Source organism: Gallus gallus, chromosome 1 (assembly GCF_016699485.2).
Source record: "Gallus gallus isolate bGalGal1 chromosome 1, bGalGal1.mat.broiler.GRCg7b, whole genome shotgun sequence".
Classification (NCBI taxonomy): domain Eukaryota; kingdom Metazoa; phylum Chordata; class Aves; order Galliformes; family Phasianidae; genus Gallus; species Gallus gallus.
This window is the reverse complement of record NC_052532.1, coordinates 132,377,198-132,400,333: the sequence shown is the minus strand read 5'-3', so window position 1 is coordinate 132,400,333 and position 23,136 is coordinate 132,377,198. Positions and strand designations below refer to the sequence as shown.

Sequence of the window (23,136 nt, the reverse complement as noted above, 5' to 3'; positions counted from 1 at the left end):
AATGTGCTCTGATGGAATCATTTCTACAGTATGTTTCTCTTGGCAAGAACAGATTACCCTCCTCACCCCCCCAAAAAAAAAACCCAAAAACCATATATTTTTTGTTTTGTTTTCCTGTTGGTTTCACCCAGTCTATACTTTAGTAAAACTCACTTTGCAGGACGTGTCAAGGAGAACTTATTTCTGGTAGCTGATGGCTATGGTAGCAGTATCCAATACACAGGCTTCCACCACCAAGTCTGGATTTACTGCTTGCCTTGGGCTAGATGTGGCTGTGGAACAAGCCATGCTAATCCTGCATCAGGTTCTCATGTAGCTTTCTATCTTTGTTTGCAACTTCTGCATCATGATGTCTGAAATGTTCTGTACTTTATATATTAGTGGTAGATTACAGCTCTGTGTTCCCAAGAGGGAATACAAAGCTTCCTGGCTGAGAGCAAGCAATCTTTTATGACCAGAAGATTATATACTCTATAAAAAGACGGCACAACAAAATACAGCCTATCAAGAAATCCGTGTTAAAGCTCCTATGGAGAGCAAATCTGCAGTGAGACTTTTGGATGTGTCTCTATTGAACTTTGAGAACATTTCAGATGAAATATCTAATCAGTATATTGAATGAATGTACCTACATAAATATTGAGCAGCTCTGTTGTATAGCGTAAGCAGACCTGTTGGAGTGGAGAGATGTATGCCCAGGTGTCAGAAAGGAGGAACTTCAGCACCCTGCAGGCTCAAGTGTGGAATGGGCAGTTGTACTGAAATCTGTTAGGTGAAGTGAGCATGCTGCTAAAAAGGGGCTCTTAGGATGCAAATAATGCCATTGGAAGTTATCAAAAGTGGTTACTTCTCAGCAGCATAATGCTGCCCTGGGATGGAGGTGGAACGGAGGCTTCTGCTCTGCTGCAGGAGTAGCTCTGCAGGTAGAATAGCTGCTGTACAGGAAGGTACAGGTACAGGAAGCCTTATAGAGCTGCCCTAGAAACACTGCTCTTGAGTCCTAGCGGGAAGCAGGCACATAGGGGGTAATTAGTGGGGAATGGATTGCGAGGCTTTGGCTGTGGCTCAGTGCTTTTTATAATGAGCTTTTCCTTTGCAGGAAGAACAGCAAAAACTTCCAGTGCTTTGTTGTTAGGTAAATGTCTTGTCTCATACAGATGTTACAGAGGCTAAAAATGTATGTGGCAATGGTATTGTCAACCTTGGGCATTTGGAAATCATATGAAGCACTCATATGAGAGACTGAATATTGTGAGAGTTGTGTAAAACAGTCAGTAGGACTGGTGATTCCTGATGGAATAATTGTTGGAGGTTCTGTTTCTGGGTTTCTGTGAAGCCTTTCACAATGGTTGTGAGGATGGGCAAAACCCTACCTTTGTCTGGGCTTCTAAATACATCTGAACTTATGTATTCATGTGTGGCCACTGTCATAGGGACTCATGGTGCAAAGGACACCATCAGTATCTTTATGTACTGTATTTACCTGGAACCTTTAGAAAGTGAGGAATTAGTAAAATAGAAACCTGCCTGGTTTGCGATACGTCTGCTGCAGAGCAGTAGAAAGGAGCTGGAATAGTCTTTGAACTGGAGGTTTTGAGCCAGGTACTTCATGATGAATGTTTATTGTGGGGCTTCTCCCTTAGCTATCATGGTAACCTTCCCTCCTGTCATAATAAAGGTGTTCCCAAAGGATTGCCAGCATTCTGAGAGCACGGCGTACCCTGGTGAGCTACATCTGGGCTCTGCTACCAAGAGTTGTGTATCTGTGCTTGCAGACAGTTGGTCTGCCATAAACTGTGACATCCAGGGGTTGGAGGAGGTAAGAGAGAGTAAGAACCCACCTGCATGTTTGTCCTCATTTGCTTTATTGTTTACTGGCTCGACTGGGGAGCCCATGAAGGCACGTTTCTCTAGGACAGGTAATATTGTGTGGCTCCGGAAGGAAGAGAGCTTACAGTTCACCTATGAAGCGTCAAGAACAAGGGAATAAAAGAGAAAATTATGTTCTCTTTAAGTAGAAGGAAACGTGTTATGTTTTTTAATATTTATTTAATGACCTCTTTTTCTTGAATGCACTGCAGTTACGCTTACAGATTAGGAGTGGACTGGAACCGAGACTGTCTGAAACAGTAGAACTATGAAGGTGCTAAGAAGCACAAGTTGAGAGGCGTGGGCTGTCTGGGAAAGTTTGACAGGATTAGGAAAAATAACTCATACATACAGGCCTTCCAGGGAAGCAGACTTCAAAATACCTTGAAATTAATTTGTGAGGAAGTCAGGGAAAACGTCATTTATCTATCATTATTTTTGTTACGTAGTTTATGGGAAGAAGATAATGGAAGATTCTCTAGAATTATCTTCAGAGATCATGCGTAGCTTGCACAATTGCAAGAAACAAGACTTGAAAAGGGAAAAGGAAAAGAGAAACCATGGAAGTGGATCTGTGAACTCTGAGAGAACTGTGGTAGAATTAGCAGTCAGAAAGTGAGAGCATGCAGAAGTCTAAAAACCGGGAGATTTATATTTCTCAAAAAGAAAATGAAAGGAGAAGCAGCCTGCCGTGCAGTACCATTTTTAAATACTAAAATAATGCTTGAGACCTTCAATGCACTGAATTGGAAGGTCTATTACAGAGGCGACGTAGGCTTTTTAAGTAATAAGAATTTGCTGTACTTTCAGCTTCTTCCTCCTAAAAAACAGAAGGGAAAAGAGAAAGCCCAGAGCAAAACATGAGCTTACCACATTTGCTTCGACAGTTACCTAAATCAAAGAAAATGATTAATTACAGTTAATGTGTATAGAAGGAACGTAATACTTTGCAAAGCTATCCTAAAATATTCTGGTTTCTATCCTTTGGTTTTAGTGGTGATGATTAATACCAGTATAAAAACTTAGTTATGGTTACCCTGTGGGCAGAAGGGAATATGTAAATTGAATTAATTTCCGGAGAGGAGGAAAGAAGATTTAAAAATAAAGCCATGGTTGTTTAAGTGACGGTATCTTCAGCAGGCTGTTGGCGCTAAGGGAGTTGCAGGTTCACCTATTGTTGGTAATCTGCAATTATGATCTCATCTTTCCCATTTTGGACAGCTCCAGGACGTGTACCAACTTCTGTCTCCATTCAAATGAAAAGCTTTTTTAATGTCCGGATGCTCTGTTAGGATGCTTATTAAGGTAAAGCTGTCTTAGCCGCTCTGTGTTGAAGCTGGAACTTTGTGCTACTAAAACGTTGGCTCGTGGTCCTTTCTGTCAAGTCGCTCCAAGTACCACATATTGGATATAAAGGGGTTTTGTTTCCTACTGAATCCAAAGTGTTTTGTACTTGCCTGAGTTTATTGTTTGCAGACAGAAATAAGTTGGTATAATGGTGTAGGATGCATTTGTGCTTTCCTTTTCTGGTACATGTGGTTGGAAGTAAACTGAGCATAGGCCTGATTTTCTCCTAAATGGCGCATTGCATGGGGCTGAGAGCAGGTGCTCTGAGCAAGGTGTCGGGGACGTGCTTGATGACTTCTGGACTGAAGGAAGTTAAGGCAATGTTTCCTTTTTATAATTGAGAAAGTTAATCTTGTTATTGTTTATGTGGCTTGGGGCATTCATTTGAATATACTCAAAATCTGGTGAAGATTCTGAGAGAGAGACTACACCTGTGCATGTGTATATAGGATGCACTTACAGTTACCAGAATACTGACGTGGCATGGATAATGACCTATCTCTTCTTTTGACAGCCCAACTAAAGTCATTTTGCCTTACAAGCATCTGTCCTCCTCTGGCCCCAGATTTTATACCAAGAAACTGCCATTGTGAGTTTTGAGTTGATATTCTCTGGCCCACTGGCCTCCAGGTGCTCAGAAAGTCATTGCTCAGAGCCCTCCTCTTCTGTCATGTTTAAATTTGAAAGTGATATTTCTATACTGGTGCCTGTGCCTGATGTTGCATATATTGGATGCTAGATTACTCTGTAGCATTTGGGCTTTTGCGCTAACAGGGGTGGAGGTGAGAGAAGGGATTGAACCCAAGAAGAGAAGAGTCACTGGCACTGACAGCTAGAGTGGAATTCCCTGAAATGATGCACATAATGAGCAAAACACATAGGATGAGTAGAAGGGAGCAGTTCCCTTCTTGGAGAAACAGGAGGGGCATGGAACTGGAGCGGGAGATGCGCAGTATCTGCATGAAGATGACTTTTACTGAGTGGTAGTGGATGATGAAAGCAGCATGCAATGCACTGGGAGGCGATGCTGTCATTCGTTTGCAGCGTCTCAGGCTGACTGGCCTACTTTTCCTTTGGAAAGGATTTGCTAATTGTGTTACAAACCCTCCCAGTGAAGGCGCGGCTCCGTGCAGCAGCAGCAGTCCCTACCTGTTGGAGCTGGAGATTTTCTTTTCCATCTGCTTGAATCTGAAGTCTTGTGCTGACGGCAGCTCAACCGCCAGGCTTGAGCTGAATTTCCATATTCACTGCACTAGACGTTGGCTTTCAGACAGAAGTGGAGACAAGCTCTTGAGTAAAGAGTCACAGAAAATCTGCTGCTGTCTGCACTGTCACTTTGCTGATAGCACAGCTTTTAAAATGGCACTGTTAATTAACTTTGTGCCCTACTTTCAGTTCTTGGTGCCAGAGAAATGCTTGAAGTGGTGTGGCTTTGCTCCTGCTGTTGGACTACTGAATTCATGCAAAGCTGAAATGAAGGAGGAAGAGGAGGGGTTACGATGACGTTGGTACAGTTTGGAAACACATTTACGTAGTTATCATTTGTAATGTATCAAAATCTATTGCCTGTATTTTTAGTGTAACTCTCGTATTTAAAATTTGTTAATATATTTTGAAGTTAGAAAATATGCATGCAACATGTGAGACAGCATTGCACCAAGTTCCTACTTAAAGCCAGAGCTTTGGCCCCTCTGGGATGGGATATTTGCTTAATCATACTCTGTTGGATCTTACCTACTGTTTTTTCCACCCCTCTTTCTTCACCCACGGTTCACGTGGTTGGCTGAATATATGTTTGTTGGATGCATCAGCATGAAATGTTGCAGATGGCCACCAGCCTTAATACACGCGAAGCTGTGATCACAGTTTTCTAAACAGTGCCAGAGATGCTGAATTATGTTTTCAGGATTGCCAAATCGCTTTAATCGGTCTTGACTGAAAAATGATGGCAGAAATCCCAGATTAGTACTGGTGCTTCAGTGAGTCATTAGTGCTAGTTGTCAAGATCGGATTTTGTGAAATACTTCATACACAAAGGGGATTGTGCAGGACAGAGGAGGAACTGCCATGGTGTAGTTGAGATAGAGCCATTTTTAGCAGAAATCTTGGGTGCCAAACTGAAATCAAAGTGGCCATCTGGATAAAAAAAAATCAGTCATGCAAAATGAGGCGCTGGCACAGCGGCCCAGGATGGGTGCCCCATCGTTCAAGGCCACATTGGACGGGGCCCTGGGCAGCCTGACCTGATGGGAGGCATCCCTGCCCATGGGGGTTGTAGGGCTGGGTTGGCTGTGGAGGTCCCTTCCAACCTAGCTGGTTTTAGGCTGACGAGAACTGTCCATTGCAGGACTTTGTGCCAGCATCACCGATACAAACCAGGTCTCTCCATTCGAGCCCTACAGTGTTGAATGTCATCTTTTTTTTTTTTTTCTCCTTAAGCTTTGAATTTCTGAAGGGTTGTGTTTTGACAGCTCTCAGGAATTAAGTCTTAAACGAATAGCTTACAAAGTTTGAGCAATAGCAGCATATTTTCCTTCACGCTTCAGGTCTTGAACTGGAAGGCCTATTTTTAATGGAAAAAAGACACCTACAGAGAAAAAAGGCTCCTTGTTTGTATGAAACCAAGGTAATCTAAACATTAAAAAGATCGTTCATCTTCGAACCTCTTGTCCAAAAGCATTTCTGAAATGTACAAGCTTAACTGAGCAACGTGATGAAACGTTTTTCTGGTATTCAGACTAAGAGCTCTGTTTGAAGAACATGAAGGACTTGTCTTCTACTTGGATTGAATGCTTCTACTTTTAAAGCAGTCTATTTCTGCTTACCACTTAAATAAGAAACAGGAAAGAGCAGTAGCCTGTATTTAAGCCTACTTGAAAACATCTACGTGAAGAAAATGCTGTATGTTTTGAACTTCTGTTCAAAATGTAGGAGAAATGATATATTTTTACTTCAGCAGCATTGATGCATTGCTTATTTTTCTCCTTGTGTTTTGTCAGGGAATGTAGAATTGTGATCGCTTTCATAAATAAAGGTATATGTAATCTTGGATGTTGTTTAACATTTTGCTCTTCTGATAGCTAACAGTCCTACAGTTAGAAACAAAACCATACATTTATGTGCCAGAGTTTCAATACCTGTAACTATGATACCATTTGCCTTCCAAGTTCTTTTATGCTCCAGGTTTTGGAGCGTGGTTTAAGCTATCATTTTCACAGGTATTTTTAGAAATTTCTTGAATATTTATTTTTCCATGCTTATGGTTTCAGATTTTCTTTTACTTCAAAGTCGGTGAAAACAAAATATTCAAGAAAAGCAGTTTCTGGAGTTTTTAAAAATATACATTTTGGCAACACGTGTTTGAGCTTGGGATGTTTTCTTGATGAAGGAAAAGCAAACCAGTTCAGATGAAGCAGTGGGTCACAACATCTCTTAGCTGGTCTTGTTGATTTCTCCCAGATGAATACAGATTCCAGAGAAGTAGGGAATAAATCTATTCTTATGCTTAATTAATAGATGTTGGTGTCTATTGCATGCAATGAAGGTATCTAAGTAAAGCAGGCACGCATTCCATACTCTTGACTTTGTGACAGTTCTATATTTCTGTGTTTTTATTTTGTCATTCTGTAAAACCTGGACTTTTTTCACATGCTATATTTGTTGAGCTCACGTTCTGTTTGTTTTTTGTCCCCTAGATCATTCTAGATGTAATGAAGTGCACTGCAGTAGGGTTAGCAGGGCTTTGTTTGTCTTGTGCTGAGGTTTCTTTAAACTTTCTTTTGCTTTCGTCCTCCCTCCCTTTTTAAGTAAAGAAATCAAATCCCACAAAACTCATTTGATATTTTTGGGTTCTCATGTCTATTTTTGACTGCTTGCATCGTAGGAGGAAAAATGTGACACAGCTCGTAGCAGGGTGACACACAAGGCTCTGTGCTTTTGGTGGCTGGTGAGAGTTTTAGTCTTTTTAGAACATCCCAGTGATAAATGTAAGCAGAGAAACATCGCAGTAGTTCTTTGGGCTTTGGAGTGATGTGGCGGATTGACTGGTACAAGTCATCACCACCTCTCCTTCGCTGCCCCTGGTTTTGTGTGAAGCAGCCACTTGTTGGGGGGATGTGTGGGATGGATCCAGGCTGGCACCTCTGGCAGTACAGAAGGGGATTCATCAGCCTCGTAAAGAAAGAACCATGGTACTGGGCTCAGCTCTTGCCTCGGTCCTCATCTGAGCTTGTGCTATGGATGGGCTGTGGGTATCTTGGCTTGTTATGCCCGGTGTTTTCAGTCAGCTCGCTCTTTGTGGCAGTTGAATGGAAGTGGGGTCCTGAATTTAAAATGTATGTTTTTTTAATGTAAATCTGAATTTACACGGGGGTATGAGGTATGTGGCACTTGTCCATTATTACAGTACAATCAGTAATGGCCCTAGTTTGGAAGAACTGTTTTGGTTTCTCCCTTGCAACGTGCATGCAAGCTTTAATGCAGAGAATTGTCTTAGTACATGAAAAATTTAAATCAACTATGTTAAGGGAGATGACTCATGACAATAAATTATGATCATTTATTTGCTGAACAAAATTGTAGCTGTCTTTGAAATTGGCTCTTAATTTCAGTGACTGGGAAAACAGTTGGTAGCTGTATCATGTACAGCGTGGAGTTCTCCAAAAACAATGAGAAAGCCAATCAAAATATTATAGCTTTTCTTTTTCTTTTGACTTGTTGGCCACTCTTCTATTTTAACCTAACCTAATAAAGACAGATCTGCTTCAAAGAGTTCTGGGTACGCGGCATTCTTTTTTTGCTACGGCTACAAAGACGGCAAATAGATAAAACGTTGGTAGATGGGATTTTGTTCAGAAATAGTTGTATGCGCATCTCTGGGTGAGGCACATTTATAAATATGTCAACTTGCATATCCATGTGAATTATGCATGTGCACAAACTCCTGGATGTGGCTTTATGGCTGAACAGAGCACACGTTTGGGTAAGCAAGGACAACGCACCAGAAACCGTAGGTAAAAGAAAATAGGGTGATGTTATCTTTTTTCCCCAATATTTTTCGAAGCGTTTATTTTTTAAAGAAGAATTTCAGGTCCTGTTTTGTTGCTGGAGCATAAATAGTTCACAGTGTGTGCAGAGGGTTAATGGTGGTAAGCACGTGGAGGATGAAGACTACGCAAAAACACACTTCGCAAGAACACACTTCGTCTTTGCTTACAGTGTCTGCCAACTCTCAAGCTCAGCAGTCTTTCATCTTAGCCCTTCTTCTTGTTACAGACTGCTAATGCTGCCCACTAAATTGGTCACAACAGACTTTTTACAGCCCGGGTCTTTTCCTCTCTTTATGGTCTGCTTTGTCTCTTCATCTGGCCTCAATGGGTTGTGGATGAAACTTTTATTTCGCAGAGATCAGAGGCGAAAAAAGCATCTTTAAGGGCTTGTGATAGGAGGAAATGCAAGCAATGCAGGAAGAAGTACTGTTATTTACAACAGTCTCCTAATCTTGTCTTTTTAGCAATTGTTACATTTGTTGCAACTGACTTCCTACTGTGGTTTGTACTGCTTGTGGTTGTTGCAGGCAATTAAACCTGAAAGTCTGATCTCCACTTACTGTAGCATCAGGTGAGACAGATGTCAGCTGTTGTAAAGGCTACCTTTTCACTTTATTAAACCACAGTCCCGTAGCCTTGCATTTCTGGCTCTAGAACCAGGCAGTCTATGAAAATATGTAGTGAATATCTGACCCTTGGAGTTTGGATTTAGACCTCTGCAGCTCTGAATGTTACAAAATCATGCCATTTGCGTACCTTCATTTTAAGGTATTGTATTGCAGGATTTATAATTTACTGGCATTCCTCATCTGGACAGATTTCTGTGTAATAGCTGTTCTTGCAGAGGTACAACTTTATAAAGTAAAACAGGCTGAGGAGGAGCGAAATAATTTGTAATTGATCACGTGAACAGTCAGAGAAGAGGTTGTTCACGACTATAAAAATTAATGTATTTCTCTCCTATGATGGACATAAAAATCATTTTATGTCACGTTTTATGTTTTAAATCATCCTGGTGAACCACTGAAAATAATTTTTATCAGTCTTTTGTTCTGCAGAGAAGTTTGAAACGGCAAGCAAACATTAGGCACAATAACGAGTAATATATAGGGAAAAATAATGGTGGAGCTTGTAGCTCTTTGCTCTTTGCTTTTAGATGGGGGAATAAAAATAACTTATTTTATACCAAAAGAGCATCTTATTCAGGTTCGTCAACAAGGTCTGAAGAGTGTAGCTCTTGCAGGTGAGATCTGGGGTGTCTGCATGTAGCTCTATGGGGGAATAGAAATCCCCTGCTTTAGCATCACCGTCTCCTTTCTGCTCATAGACCTTTGGACCTGAGAAACCATTCATTGGAAGAGAAGATACAAGAGTGGTAATTAAGCGTAGTAGGTATGGTTTAGAGGTTTTCAGGTAACTGTTGGAAACCAGCTGACACAGGATGTGCTTGTTTGCACAGCACTGCTGTTTGCGCCGAGGATGTCTGTGCCCTCCTGTTTGTCAGGGCCACAACCCAGTTGTCTGTACCTTGCGTGGCCTGCACCAGTTGGGATGGTAGGGAAGGGCTGACTCATGCTGGCTTTCCTGCAGGATTTACAGGTGTAACCAGTACCAGTTGGGCTTCAACCAACTTGCTTAGGTCTCTGCAGGGAGCTGTGTTAGGAAGACTTGCAGCAAAGAGGTGAGAAATTGGGTCTGTGAGTTCTTTCTGGTGAAGGGTTGTAGGGATGATGGGCACAAGCTGGCAGCAAGCTGAGCTGTAAGACACTGACAGATGTCAGCTGGGATGTCTATCTGTAGCCAGAGGAACCTGAGGCCTCTGTGAAGTTAAATATTCTTTTCCTTCTTAATGTTTTAGATTCATGCCACTAAGATATTTAAAGTCCTTTTGCTGTATTAAGCATGAAGCGATGAAATAGCTGCTGAAGAGGATTTTTTAAGTAGTGTACATCTTATAGTAGAGGTTTGCAGGTTTTGTGGTCACTTTTGCTTATGTCTGGTGGAAAGAAAACATCAGAAAATGGGTCATAGACTGCTGGGTTTGCTAATCTCGTTTTTGTGTGCCTTGTGTCCCCACGGATTCTCTTGCATTCTTTTTATTCATTACTACAAGGAGTATTTCAGCCATATACAAGTGAAGTGGTTCAGAGCTGTGTGTATTTATTGATCAGTGCTTCCTCTCTGTTTTCTGATGGGTATGTCTTTCCAGGAGACTTGAGACACCTGTGATTGACACTGCATATTGGATTGCTCTTCTTTGTCCAACAGCTGTGAGCTCTGAGATCCCCAGGCACAAAACTCCTCCTTGGGAAGCTGAATTCTTCCTGCGTTTCACCCAACCTTAGGTATAAAGAACAGCTTAATGTCAAGTGTTGGTGTTTTTTCTGTGCTGGGGGACTTCGCTGCCATCAGTGAAGTTACTTGCAGAATAAGAAGTTACTGACTGGAGTCAGTGTTTCAAATAGTTTCTGCTAAAGAAATTACCTACAACCATAGTGAAAAAGAGTTTATCCTTGAGCATTTTTTCAGTGAAACTGAAAGGAAGTAGTAGAGGGGGTTGGCTTTGTGACTATTGAGTCACTGAGTAGAGAGCACCTGCAATGCGATGAGTAGAGGTCTGTGTCTTGTTAGGGGGATGTCTCACACTGCTGTTGTCTCTCGGAGAATAAAGCACTGTTGTTAGGAAGGGATCTAGCTCACTTCTTCCATCATTGTGGAGAAGAACAAAAATTCATTGCTGAGATAAACAAACAAACATGTTACTAGTACTTCTAACAGAGAAAAATTTGGACTGATGTCCTGCATAGTCCATCTAAAGTAATGTTAAAAGTTAGGGCAGTACTTATGCTGATATTTGTAACAGTATCTACCAATTTTTGGTATATGAGATTTGTCCCAGGACCTTTACTTGGTGTAGCCGCTTGAGAACCCCAAGGAATTGCTGTTTTGTTTGGAGAGCTGTTAGGGTTCTTTACACAGCGGACAAGCAGAGTTTGTAGCTTTTCTGTGGGCTGGTGGTTCCTCTGGTCCTGTGGCTGAAGTTCTGGGGCTGCAGGTTACCTGGACCTCCTTCCTAAGGAAGCTTGTGGAGGAAAGCTTTGGCACAGAGTTACATTGCTTAAAAGCTTCCAGGAGAAAACAGTTCTGGCCTTTGCTTTCAAAAAGGACACCTGCCCATTGGCATATTTTTCAGGTAGGTAATCAGGTCTGCACACTTTTGTGGCAGCTGTGTTTTAATCATTTGAATGGTGACAAGGCAGATAGACTTGGCAAAACAGAGTGAACTAAGAAACTAGCCAACTGGTCTTGTGTTTTCACCTTGCAAAGAAAGGTAAGTGCTTGACTATAGTGTGTAAGTGGGACAATACCCTTAATCAACCAAGTGTGTATGCTGCAAAAATAAATTATATGTACATATGTATATATATATATATTTCGAACTGGCAACATGATAAGAATTTTCCAGAAGACTGAATGCTCTGTGGATGTTTGAGTGGTTAATTGCTGTCTAAAATGAGATATACCAGTTTAACTACTTATCTGAAGAATGTTACTGTCTTTTTCTTCTGAGGAAGAGAATTGTTTATTATTAAGGTGGTTTTCTCTCCCTTCAACTTGGAGCCTCAGAGCCAAAGGACTAACGGGCGTTTCCACGCTTGTCTCCTATCTGTGCTTGCAGCTGATGGTAGGAGCAGTGTGGGACTTGACAGCAACTCAGAGATTAGCTTGGAGACATCCTGCTCTGCACCAGCTGCTCTCAGCACTCTCCCAAATTGAATACTAAGGATGCTATCTGCCAGCTTGTGTTCTTGCTAGGATTAATTTTGGGCTATTTTCTAAAACTGGAGCTGTTCTGCTTTGGTGTACAAGTTGAAGTGAGTTGAGTGCTACATGATCTGAAGACCATTTTTTCTCTGACTAAGGCTTTATTCTCCACAGTGCTGTGTCTAAACTAGCTTTGTCCTGTACCTCAGATGTTATTCCCTTCAGCTTTTAGAAACTAGGCAGCCCTTGGCTGAGACTGGAATACCATCATAATTATTATGTATCAGTCTCTCTATCCATTTGTCTTTTCCCACTTTCCTCCACTGCTCTTTGCACTGTGAGAAAAATGAAGAGTTTGAGATTTCTGAGGAAAAATGGAGTTGAGTGGCCCCCAAAACTTTCCAAAATAAAGGTGTAACAAAGCAGTCCTGTTCTCTCTTCAAGTGCTTGTCATCCATCTCCTCAAGAAGGCCCGGTACTTCATAGTTCCTTCTGGCAATGCTCACTCAACAGGGAAGAGAACGAAAGTAAATCTGGAAAAGGACTGGGGCTGGAGAGCAGCCATTCATACATGGTCCTTCTCAAAATAATCTCTTATATCACCCAGATTGTTAGGCAGATTTCAAGGCTGGCTTTTGCCCAGCACAGTTTACTGCTTAGAGTATAAAAATCAGTGTGTGGACTTGAAGAAGGTAGTGAAAGGCAACTGCTTCAGGTGGCTGTGATGTAAATTTCGGGGTGTCGATAATATCAAAGGAGGCTTAAGCTTTGCAGTACTGTTTTTTTTCCATTCTCTGGCTGCATGGTTTCTGCAGTATTAGAGGCGTGGGCTGCCATGGTGCCTTTCCAGGCCTACAGCCTGTGCAGCAAAGTGTCCCACGGAGGCTCTGTGCAGCACTTCTTCCAGAGCTCCTGACAGCTTATTCCTGTCAGCTTTTCTCTCAGTGCCTCCCTCATGGGTCTGAAAAAAAAAAAAAAAAACACTAGATCCAGTCAGCAGCACAACACTTGGAGAAAATGGGAATTGCTATAAAGGAGTATTTCTGTCACAAGGCAGAGGGCTGGGAGTTTTGGACATGGGTGGCCCGGAGCCACGTCCAAGCTCAGCGTATCGTGTGCGCACTCTAACTGAGCTGCAGCATGGTCAGCTCTTGTGGAGCATTTGCTTCTCTGTTTTGCAGCTTCAGTGGCCAAATACCTGCCAAATAACACATCTGTAAAACTTTCCTAATGAATCAAGGCCAGGCTGGATAGGCCTTTGGGCAACGTGGTCTAGAGGGAAGTGTCCCTGCCTGTAGCAGAGGGGTTGGAATTAGATGATCTTAAAGGTCTCTTCCAACCCAAACTGTTCTATGATTTGTGCCTGAGTCCCTTAGCCTCCTCTGTCTCCCTTTGCTGTTTCAGAGCTCACTTTTTTTTTCATTTAAGAATCTCACTTTCTTGTCTTCCAAGCAGCCTGTCAGCCAGACAGCTTACAGATGTGTGTCTGTGTCTCTTCCAGCCCCTCCTCTCCTGAATCTACCTCGAGATCTTTCTCTATCGTAATGGTTACTGTGTGGTTTGACCTGCACTGTAGCTTGCCATCTTCTATTCCCTGTTCTCTGAGCTAGATTGCCCTCTGCCTCCCCAGCTCCTTAGCGCAGCTGTTAGTATCCACTGCAGTGCCATTAACTTTTCTCCTTTCGGTGGCATATGCTGGGAACTGCTCACAGGTTGGTATATTGGCTAAGAGCTCTTTTTACTTACTCTTCACTCTTGATGTTAACATCAATCTTCTTTGCCTGGCTGAGAGTCTTGATTCGCCAGCTCTGATATTTCCTATCTGTTGTCTTCTAAAAACATCTCATACCTCGTAGCAAAATCCTTCCCTATTCTATTTTGAGCTCTACTTTTACTGGATATTCTGCCTTTCAAACTTCAGCACTTAGGTTGCTGCGGCGTTTCTGGTTATCTGTGGGTTCTGTTGTTTGCTAAGCCTGGTTGGGGCAAGTTAGCACCAGCAAACCGCCCCTCTGTGGTTCTTGGGGAGAAGTGAATGCTTTCAGAGTCTGATTCTTGACACATACTTTGCTTCTGTGCTCTGACTCGTGCTCTTGCTGCCTTGTTTCTGAGGAAGTGGAGGATTCGATACGTTTGCTGACTCCTGTTTATATGGTCTGTTCAACCTCCACATTGCGTTTCATGCATATGCATGGCTTAAAGTTATTTTCAACCTATTAAAGAGATCAGAAGCATTAGATAACTATTAGAGAATGAGGTTTTTAATTTGTCTTCTTAAATATTCCTTTATTCCTGGTTAGTGAGTAGAAAGAATCAATACTTTTCTTTATTTAATGCAACTTCTGCAGTTTCTAATTTTCTTGTATTATTTCTAAATGTGAGATTTTTCCATTATAATTGTAGCTTTATGGACTACATATTTCTTCTCTTTAGTACCTAGATAATAAGTTTTTAGTCCACAGTGTCGTGGAACATCAGAGTAATAAAGCTGAGAAGGATTCTCTTAAAAACAAAACAAATGGAACAAAAGACCACAAGCAAGATACCAAAAATATACTACCTTTCAGTATGGAGAAATGTTTATGTGGGTTAAGAAATAATTATTTCTCTCCCTTATAAAAGCTATAATTGCTACCAATTTCATGCATAGTTTGTTACTATTTGTAAAACGTTTCAGGTAGGTCTCTCAATTACCTTTATGGCAGAAGCAGCAGGGGGTAAAGAGTGGGTAGATGAAATGTGCAACCACCGCCACAGCAACAAAAGGCTTGTACTGATAAGCTGCTATCTAAATTACAGATTATAAAAATAAACATGAACCTTTCTTGTGTGATAGCTGACAATGTGGGGTCCTTTTGAAATCGTTTGACCAACCTGTTGTACTGAATCCTAAAAAAATAAAAAAATAATAAAGAGGCAATTTAGGAACACTGTGTGATTCTATAACAGGTACTGCTTGCCTCTCCTCCCTTTTTAGATCTACTGTAAAAAGAAAGTTTAATGTGAGGATAGCTAGTTTTTACTTCCTTTAATTTTAATTTAGTGTGTCAGTTTCCTTTTCCATCTTAATCACAGCTGTTGCTCTTGAATTACAGCCTGTGTAAAGTCTGTCTATAGTTAAGGGTTTGGATCCCATAGTTGTGGTACCCTGCTCTGCCTGGACAGGACTTGAGGAACCTGTGGTTTAGTGCCAGTGTTTGTCTTTACTTGGGACTTCCTCAGTGAAGCAGTGCTATGCAGTAGTTAGCTGATAGGTAGGTCACTGCTCAGGCAAAAGAGATGGTTCTGAGGCTATAAATGACTATTCATGTGTTAGGGAGGGAAGTTCATTTTCCGGACTGTGCTGAAGAGCTGGTGCAGATTAAGGACTCTTGTCTTCCTACATCTTTGTACAGCTTGGTGTCTCCATTTAATCTTGGTATAATCAGCAAAGAGAATTATGCTGTATTCTATTTCAGAAGCACTTTCACAGAAATATTTTTTTTCCCCAAGAGGAATTAACAGAGAATTACTGTAGTCCAAAATAGCATTAATCGATAAAATATTTTTACTCTACCTGTCTTTATGGATTGCGCTGGCTTACACTTCTATCATTGATCTGTACTTGCATTCAACTCTTCATTAGGTCTTCTTCTCTTAAATTACTTTGTTGTGGAAGTGAATGTATTTTGGAGCATACCTTACTAAGAATGTGTCTGTCGTTTATTAAATAGATCTTTAAATACTTCTGCATTGATTAGAACCAACCTTAAATTAATTTGATATGGAAAAGCAGGTTTCGTCCTCCTAAAACTAGAATTCTCCCCAGATCACTCAATGCTGTACTGAAAGAAAGCTCATACAATGTTTAGCGTACTAATCAAAGGTTAAGATTCAGATCCTAAGATTCTTGGGTAATGTCAGTCAAGTAATAAATAAAATCATTGCAGATTAAGTGAGGTGGCCCTAGAATGAAGTCTGAGGCTCAGATACACAAGTTTCTGTTTGAGAAGCAGCACCCTACCAAAACAGGGAGGGGAAAAAAGGGAAAAAAAGGATGAGCAAAACCTTACCTTCCACCATTTTGGGTATAAAAACTGGAAAGTAGTGCAGCTGCAGCTCACAGTGGTGCAGGGCAGAAGAACAAGTGCTCTGTGACCACTGTAAGCCTCATGGGGTAAGGAGTAGGGATAGCCATCAATTCCAGAGAGTTGCACAGACAGAAGAAGTAAAAAGAGGGGGACAGGATAATAGCAAAAATGTGTTTTTACTTTACTGTAGAAGAACGATGTCAGTTATCTTTACCAGTTCAGGCTAGTGGATTTGAGCTATATACTAGAGCTATGCACATCATTTTTGAGCATAGATGGAATTGTTTGGTGACTTGGATCTGTTCAGTTACTGAATCATAGGATCACAGAACGGCTGAGGTTGGAAAGGACCTCACAGCTCACCCAACCCCTGCCGTGGGCAGGGCTGCCCCCCACCAGCTGAGGCTGCCCAGGGCCCCATCCAAGCTGGCCTTGAGCGCCTCCAGGGATGGGGCACCACAGCTTCTCTGGGCAGCTGTGCCAGCGCCTCACTGCCCTCTGAGTGAAGAATTTCTTCCTAATGTCAAACCTAAAGCTACTTTTTTTAGTTTAAAACTAATTCTCCTTGTCCCATCTCTATGATGTGTGAATGAGTTTGTGCCATACACACACTGATGGGAAGTTGAGTGAATATAAGCTATGTAAAATCATAGGGTAGAGATGTCAAAAAAATACCTTTAAGTGGCGCAGCTACCAATGTTTTTCCATGGCCTAGTTTTGGGAAAAATCCCTAATGAACTGAAGTCAATTAGGTTGAATGTCAAAATTTAGATGAATAATGAAATAAATGCTTTTCCATTATCAACATTTTTAATAAGATTTTCCACCTCAGGCTCCTACTGGTTTTGATTTTGCTATACAGTCTGCTGTGTACAGTACCTTCATCTTTAAATGGTCCTCTTGATGCTTGGTGGCATTAATCTGGGGAATAATTTACAACGCAGTACAAGTAGAGGCTGGGCTCACTATGCAACTTAACGTTTGTGAGTTTATGGATGGAGAGCTCCTTCTGATTAAATTGTTACATAATGTAGTCTGGGAAAAACAAACAAATAATGAACTTGGAGAGAGGGAGAAGAAAAATAGCTCAGCCTTGGCTTTTGTGCTTGTTAGATCTGTTACTAGTCAATATGCCCCCTCCTAGCTTTTTGTGTAATGCTATATTATACCGCAAAGGGCAAAGACAGTCATGAATAGGAATAACAGATCTAGGCTTGTATATGTGTCTAGATAGGCAGTTCCTCTTCATGACCTTTTGAATGAGGAAGATACCAGGAGATGATTTCTATGCTGAGGATTGGAGCCTGTTAACTTGCGAGGGAGCACGGATGAGTTGAAAAGACAAAGCATTAGGAATCTGCTGAGCAAACACAGAAGTCGTACATTACAGTTCTTCTCTCTTTATTCTAATGAGGAGAAGTAAATAAAAAAATGCTGAATAACAGTCAGTGAAATCGGTCAGCTTCACATTCAGTTTTACTGGTTTTTCAGTTAGTTGACCCAGTGCAGCAGATGGTACTGAGAAGACAGTCAGTCTTTGCAGCTACTTTCTCCAGCATGGACAATTGTTCCTTCTGAGGCATTTGAAGAACCTCCCAGTCTCAGGTCACAAAGAGTAGCGTGACATCTACAAGTCTTGCATTGTGAAGACAGTGGGAAAAATTTAACTCAGAAAATGTATACAGTGTATTGAATGAGTGAAATGAATGGATGTAGACAATCCCTAAAAGAGCACAGCATTTTGTTTGGCAGTGCAAGGAAATGTATTGTTTAAGTCATATATAGTAGCGTCTGATTGCCTCAAAATGAGTTTATGCCTGGGTTTGGTTGTCTCTTTTGTTAGGACTTGCAGTTTAATATTCAACTGCAATTATTGTATCGATGCAAAAAATGGGGCATGCTGGTTTGAAACAGAGAGATAGTTGTGCATTGTAGAGAAGTGTAAAGATTAGAATCAGAAAATTGTCTATATTGATGGGACAAACCATAATATTCTCAGAAGCCTTAGAAGTGCCTTCTCTGTGATCCAAATTGAATTATAAGGTGTGTACATAAAACTTGAGTTTGCAGATGCTTCCACACTTGTGCTGGATAGTTTTTTTAGGAAGAGGCGTAGTTCTGAATTAAGGGGAGAACGTTGGGCAGATGTTAATTGGAAACGGTACGTTGTTTGATTATGAAGTTTGATGTAATATTAGGATCTTGCTGACCTTCCCTGTCAGTGTGAAGCATGGACAGATGTTGGCATAAAGAGAAAAGGAGAACGGAAGTGGATAGATACGAGCAGGCCAGCTGCCAGAAGATCAGCTGACTCAGTGCTGACATCAAGTGCAATCTAGGGAGTCCTTATGCAAGCCAGCTTTCCTGTGCAGCAAGTATGTCCACATCTCTGTATGCAGGAGCCTTAGAAAAGTCTGTTGAACTGGTCTCTCATCTGGTCAGTGCGTCTGCGTTGTCATGAGTTACATTTTTCTTGTCTTGTTTTAGCCACTTTCTCTGGTCTCAGCGTCTGCATGTCTCCTGTTCAATCCGCTGAGAACAGACCATAATGAGGAAATGAGAATTTAAATCATCTTGGGCATTTTCACTGCATGTACAGAATTACTTCCCTCTGAGATCTCTGCAGAGTGTTACAGGCAGCCTGTAACCACGTAGTTTGTTCACAGTGCAAGAGATGTGGCTTTGGGCTGTTACAAGAGATAAGATATCTTGCTTGGGTCTAACTCTAGTAGTAGTGTGAGGTGGTCTGTAAAGAAATGCACTTGTGTGGTATGGTGGCAATGGTTTCACACAGCTTCTTTTGGATTGCTTTGCGAGCTGCTACTTCTGAAGAGCTGCTACTAAGGCATTGGTGGGTGATGTATTGATGGTAGCAAGTTCATCCACTGAAGAGCATCCTTTTATTTACCGTCAGAAACCTTGAGATGACTGTGATAAGTGCATCCTGTATCCTCCTCCCATACCAATCGCTAAGCTCTGCTTTCATTTGTGGCTTCCTCTGTTTGCCGTCTGCACAGGGTAAAGGTTCTGGGGCTGATGCTATTACCAGCGGATGTTTACATTTTTCCTAAGAAAGAAACAATGCTTTTGTCATAGCACATCACAGGTAGCCATGGGAGATAATCAGCTGGAAGAAATGAATCTGCTGCTGTGGGGTGTACTGAAAGGGAACTCTGATGTTCTAATGAGCAAGACGGTGAGATCGAGTTTCTGCACCTTTCCATAGGGCTCAGATAAACAAGGCTGCAAACCTTGAGGGTGAAGCAGGGTATGTAGCTGAAGGAGGGGTGACTGGAAGGGGGAAGGAGGAGGGAGGGTGTCATGGTGGATACTGCTGGTGTTCCTCAATCTGCTTCTGTTACTCTACTGCATTGGAAGCCAGCCCTGTCCTTGAAGAACATAAATGCTTTTTTTTTTTTTTTCTTGGAATAGTATAGCTAAGGAGAAAAAAGGCTCAAGAACAGAGGTAGAGGGAAGTGTTCTCAGTAAGGACAATGCAACTTTCATGGGAAAGCAGGCTGATATGGAATCTGCCAGTCTGAAAAAGGCTGTTGGAAACCATTTACTCCATGATTGGCATCGTGGTGGCTTATAAACAAAGAATTCCCAGAGACTTGGAGATGATAAGGAAGAACAGGATTCTCTGCCCTAGTGTGTTCTGAGGTACCGTGTTGAATAGATAGTACAGAAGAGCCTTCTCTTGCTTATTCCCTCAAGTAGAAAGGAATATCTTCTATCTCTAGTCCATAAAAAAATGTTCAATAGTCTCCACTACCTCTCTCTTGCAGCGGTGTTCAGTTTAGCGGACTGTAGTAATATTCACATTCAGGGTTTTATCCAAAGTGTCAGTTTTTAGGTTTTTACCTCTTCTGGGGCCAAGAGCTTTCAGATTTTCCCACTTCTAGATCCAGGATCCAAATGCTTTCTACTGTGGAAGGTCAAGCCAAGGAGACTGATCAATTAGGCAGCAGAACGGCTGCCTACAGCAGCTACGTAGTTTCTGATTTGCAGATAAGTTCGTTTGCAGATAAGTGTGTGCATGTTACACAGAGCATGTTCGCCCTTGGTGCGTTTCCTCTCTTTGAGGTCTTAAACATCTCTTTTCTTTGAGTCATCTTCCATCCAAATGTACGCTTTTAGATGGACCGCAGTATAATATTGAATGGAGATGTATTAAAGCATGCCTTACATTTAAAAACAAATAACTGCAACAGAGTACCTTCCTGTTTTGTTCTGTGTCATAGCTGCCATTTGGACTGTGTCCTTGCTGTTGGATTCATGTTTAAAACTTGCAGGGGTCGTGGCTGCTTTTTGGTTGTGCGGGGTTTTTTTTGTTTTCTTTTGTTTTTATCCTCAGGAACACTGTGGAGTTTAGTGTATCTCCTTGACTGTGCTTCAAGGATTGCTGTGCTCAGCTTGATTTCTTCTCATCTCTTGGTCCCTGCCAAGCCTGTGAGTGTTCTTTGCTGCTTTGAGATACAAGAAGAGAGTAAACACTTGCCATCAGCAGCAGAAAGTTTGGTCAGTGGCTTTAATAACAACCAGGTTTGGTAGTGAAGAGCACAGCGCACCTCCTTGGGTTGGATGGATGGGCTTACCTTTAATGTGATGCAGCTTTACAGAGAGGTATTGCTCTAAAAAGACAAAACCTCAAGAGCTATAAAAGTCGTGCTTTGCTGTTCGCTTTGCCCTGAGGGTTCTCAGTACAAATCTGTTTATCTGGATGATAGCCAGCAGGACATTTGCTAGGGATGAGGAAGGATGTTCTGCTGTAAATGCTTTGACATAAACTGAGTGCCTTTTCCCAAAATATCTGGGGTGTTTATATGAATGGCTGATAAGCAGGTCTATGCACTGTAATGGTAAAGTTCCTTGGGCCAGGAGCTTCTTTTGACAGTACTTTCTTCCTTCATGCCATCGTGTTTGTTTCCATGTGGTTGACCCGCTGGCTGAGAAGTAAAGGATTTCATCTGCCCTTCCTGCAGCCTCGGTTTACTCAGTGCTAATTGCTTGGTGTAATATGACTTTCAGAAATAAAGAGTAATCAGCACAGTGCTGCATCTTAGTGCTGTCTAGCATGAAGTGCCTGCCTTTGGCTTCAAAGTGCCTGCTCTCGATTGGAAGTGCTGGGGAGTCTGACAGGCCCCTGGAGCGGCTATGTAATCAGATTGCTTTGTGGCAGTTGGTCCCTACTGATGTGGAGAGATACAGGGAAGGCTGCCAGAATCCAACCTTTCCCCACTTGCCCTGGCTGTAATGCAGCTGTGCTCCCCTGTAGGCGCTTTGTCCTGGTGTCAGGCACATAGGCTTCCTTCTCACACCCATCCCGTCGTCCTTCCGACTGCTCCCCTCTCACTGCGTTTGATTGCAAAATTATCCCTAGCATACGTAGTGAAGCCACTTTGTTATAAGTTTGTAATGAATAAGTGGGTATTGCCCACTCTTTCTGTTGTTGTTTTACGATTTTTCTTGGGGCGTTGAGCCTTTTCCCCTGGTCTTGCCAGGCTGTGTGAGCACACTGGTAGCACCGCACCTGGCATGCTTACAGTGACGGCAGAACCAGATCAGCCACGCTAGGAGGGGAAGAACAAAAAAGGCCGGATTGCACGAAGAAAGAAATCAGACTTGCTGCTGGAAGGAATACCCATCTGCAGGTGTGCACGCAGGCACTTAGGTGTCGCGTGCACGCGTGTGTGCCTGTGCGACACGGAGCTGGAGCCAGCGAGAGGAAGCCTGAAACTTAAACTCCTCCTGCAGCTCTGCATCTGCTCTGAGTCACTGCCATGACTCACAGTGACAGCGCTCCCGTTAGCTAGCGCTCAGATGGAGCAGCTCCGGCAGCAGAAGAGGCAGGCTGTGCTCCTGGTTACCTGCTGCAGCAGGCGGCTGCACCAAGATATTTATTTACGAGCTCGCATGAAGCACAGCAGGCTGTACTGAGCGCAGTTGTCGTTGTTATTCTTAAGGTAAGAATGCCTGTTATTGACTAGAAGAGGATAGGAGAGGGAAATCAGAGCTGGCGAGGGCTGAGTTTCTTGCTGCTATTTCTTATTCTCGGAGGGAGCGGTGCTGCTACGAAGCTTTGTCTCAGCTGTTTGTGGTTCTGTATGGGGAATTGTATGGCCAGTGGGCAGTGCCCGTCCAAGGGAACAAAATACCTGTGTTGTCATTCATTGTGTTATGTAAGGCATGGCAGCCATGTTAAGGATACAAGACCTCTTTCGAAGAAACGGTGCTGCCAGACATCAGGGCTGGGAGAATAGCACTTAAGCAGCCCTCTGCCTGCGCTGTGAAGACTGCTGCTGTTCTGGAGCTCTCGCTTACAACCAGATACACAGGCTTGTGAATTTCTTTGTTGGCAGAATAAAAAATGGTGGCGTTAGGAATAGCAAAATTATGACTGTTTACCTTTATAGTCCCAGTGCTGTTTTGCTTGTAGCGTTCAGTCTGGGAGCGCTCACACCCTGCGATCTGCACAGTGCCTGGATGTAAACAGCTTCTTCAAACTCTTGAAAGCATACATCCATATCCTGGGCTTGTTTCATTTTGTGCCACTGAAAGCCCACATACATATATATATACATACGTACACATACATATTTTGCTCCAGCAATTGATTATATGCAAAAAGTGGGATGTATTTTAGTTAGTGTTTATGTATGCAGAGTGGGTAAAGCAGTTTTTCAGTAGTGGCATTACTGTTATTTTATTCACTCTGGTGCAGTAATTTTAATGTAATCTAGACTGGGTATTGCCAGTTCTCCTCACGTGGAATCCACTGAGTTTTGAGCCTTTGCTGCCCTGCTCCCAGGTGATTTTCTGAGTTAGGGAATCTTTGTTTTTGAACTGTAGTAATAAATTTGCACAGAAATGACTGCTGTCTTCTCTCAATTAAATATGGTGCTGTAGTAAGGTCATTTGAAAATGACAGCATCCTTCTTCTGTTTGCTAATTCACAACATTCACTGATGCCCAGTGTTTTTATTGCTATGAATTAATTAGATTTCGCATGACTTCCTTTAAGAAAAAAATAAATA

The 23,136-nt window shown here is 42.1% G+C and overlaps 1 protein-coding gene across 27 annotated transcripts in view; it reads left to right on the top strand.

Annotated features, from left to right (window-relative positions):
• The window catches only part of INPP4A (inositol polyphosphate-4-phosphatase type I A), a 113,498-nt gene that overhangs the window by 5,769 nt on the left and 84,593 nt on the right, over positions 1-23,136 (top strand). For 4 of the 27 annotated variants that reach the window (XM_015277781.3, XM_015277776.3, XM_040657287.2 and 1 more), the window contains exon 1: positions 21,890-22,065. The exons of the other annotated variants lie outside the window; for them this stretch is intronic. The gene's annotated coding sequence lies outside the window, so the exon portion shown is untranslated. Of the gene's footprint in view, positions 1-21,889; positions 22,066-23,136 lie in introns of those variants that run through there. 27 annotated transcript variants of the gene reach the window in all.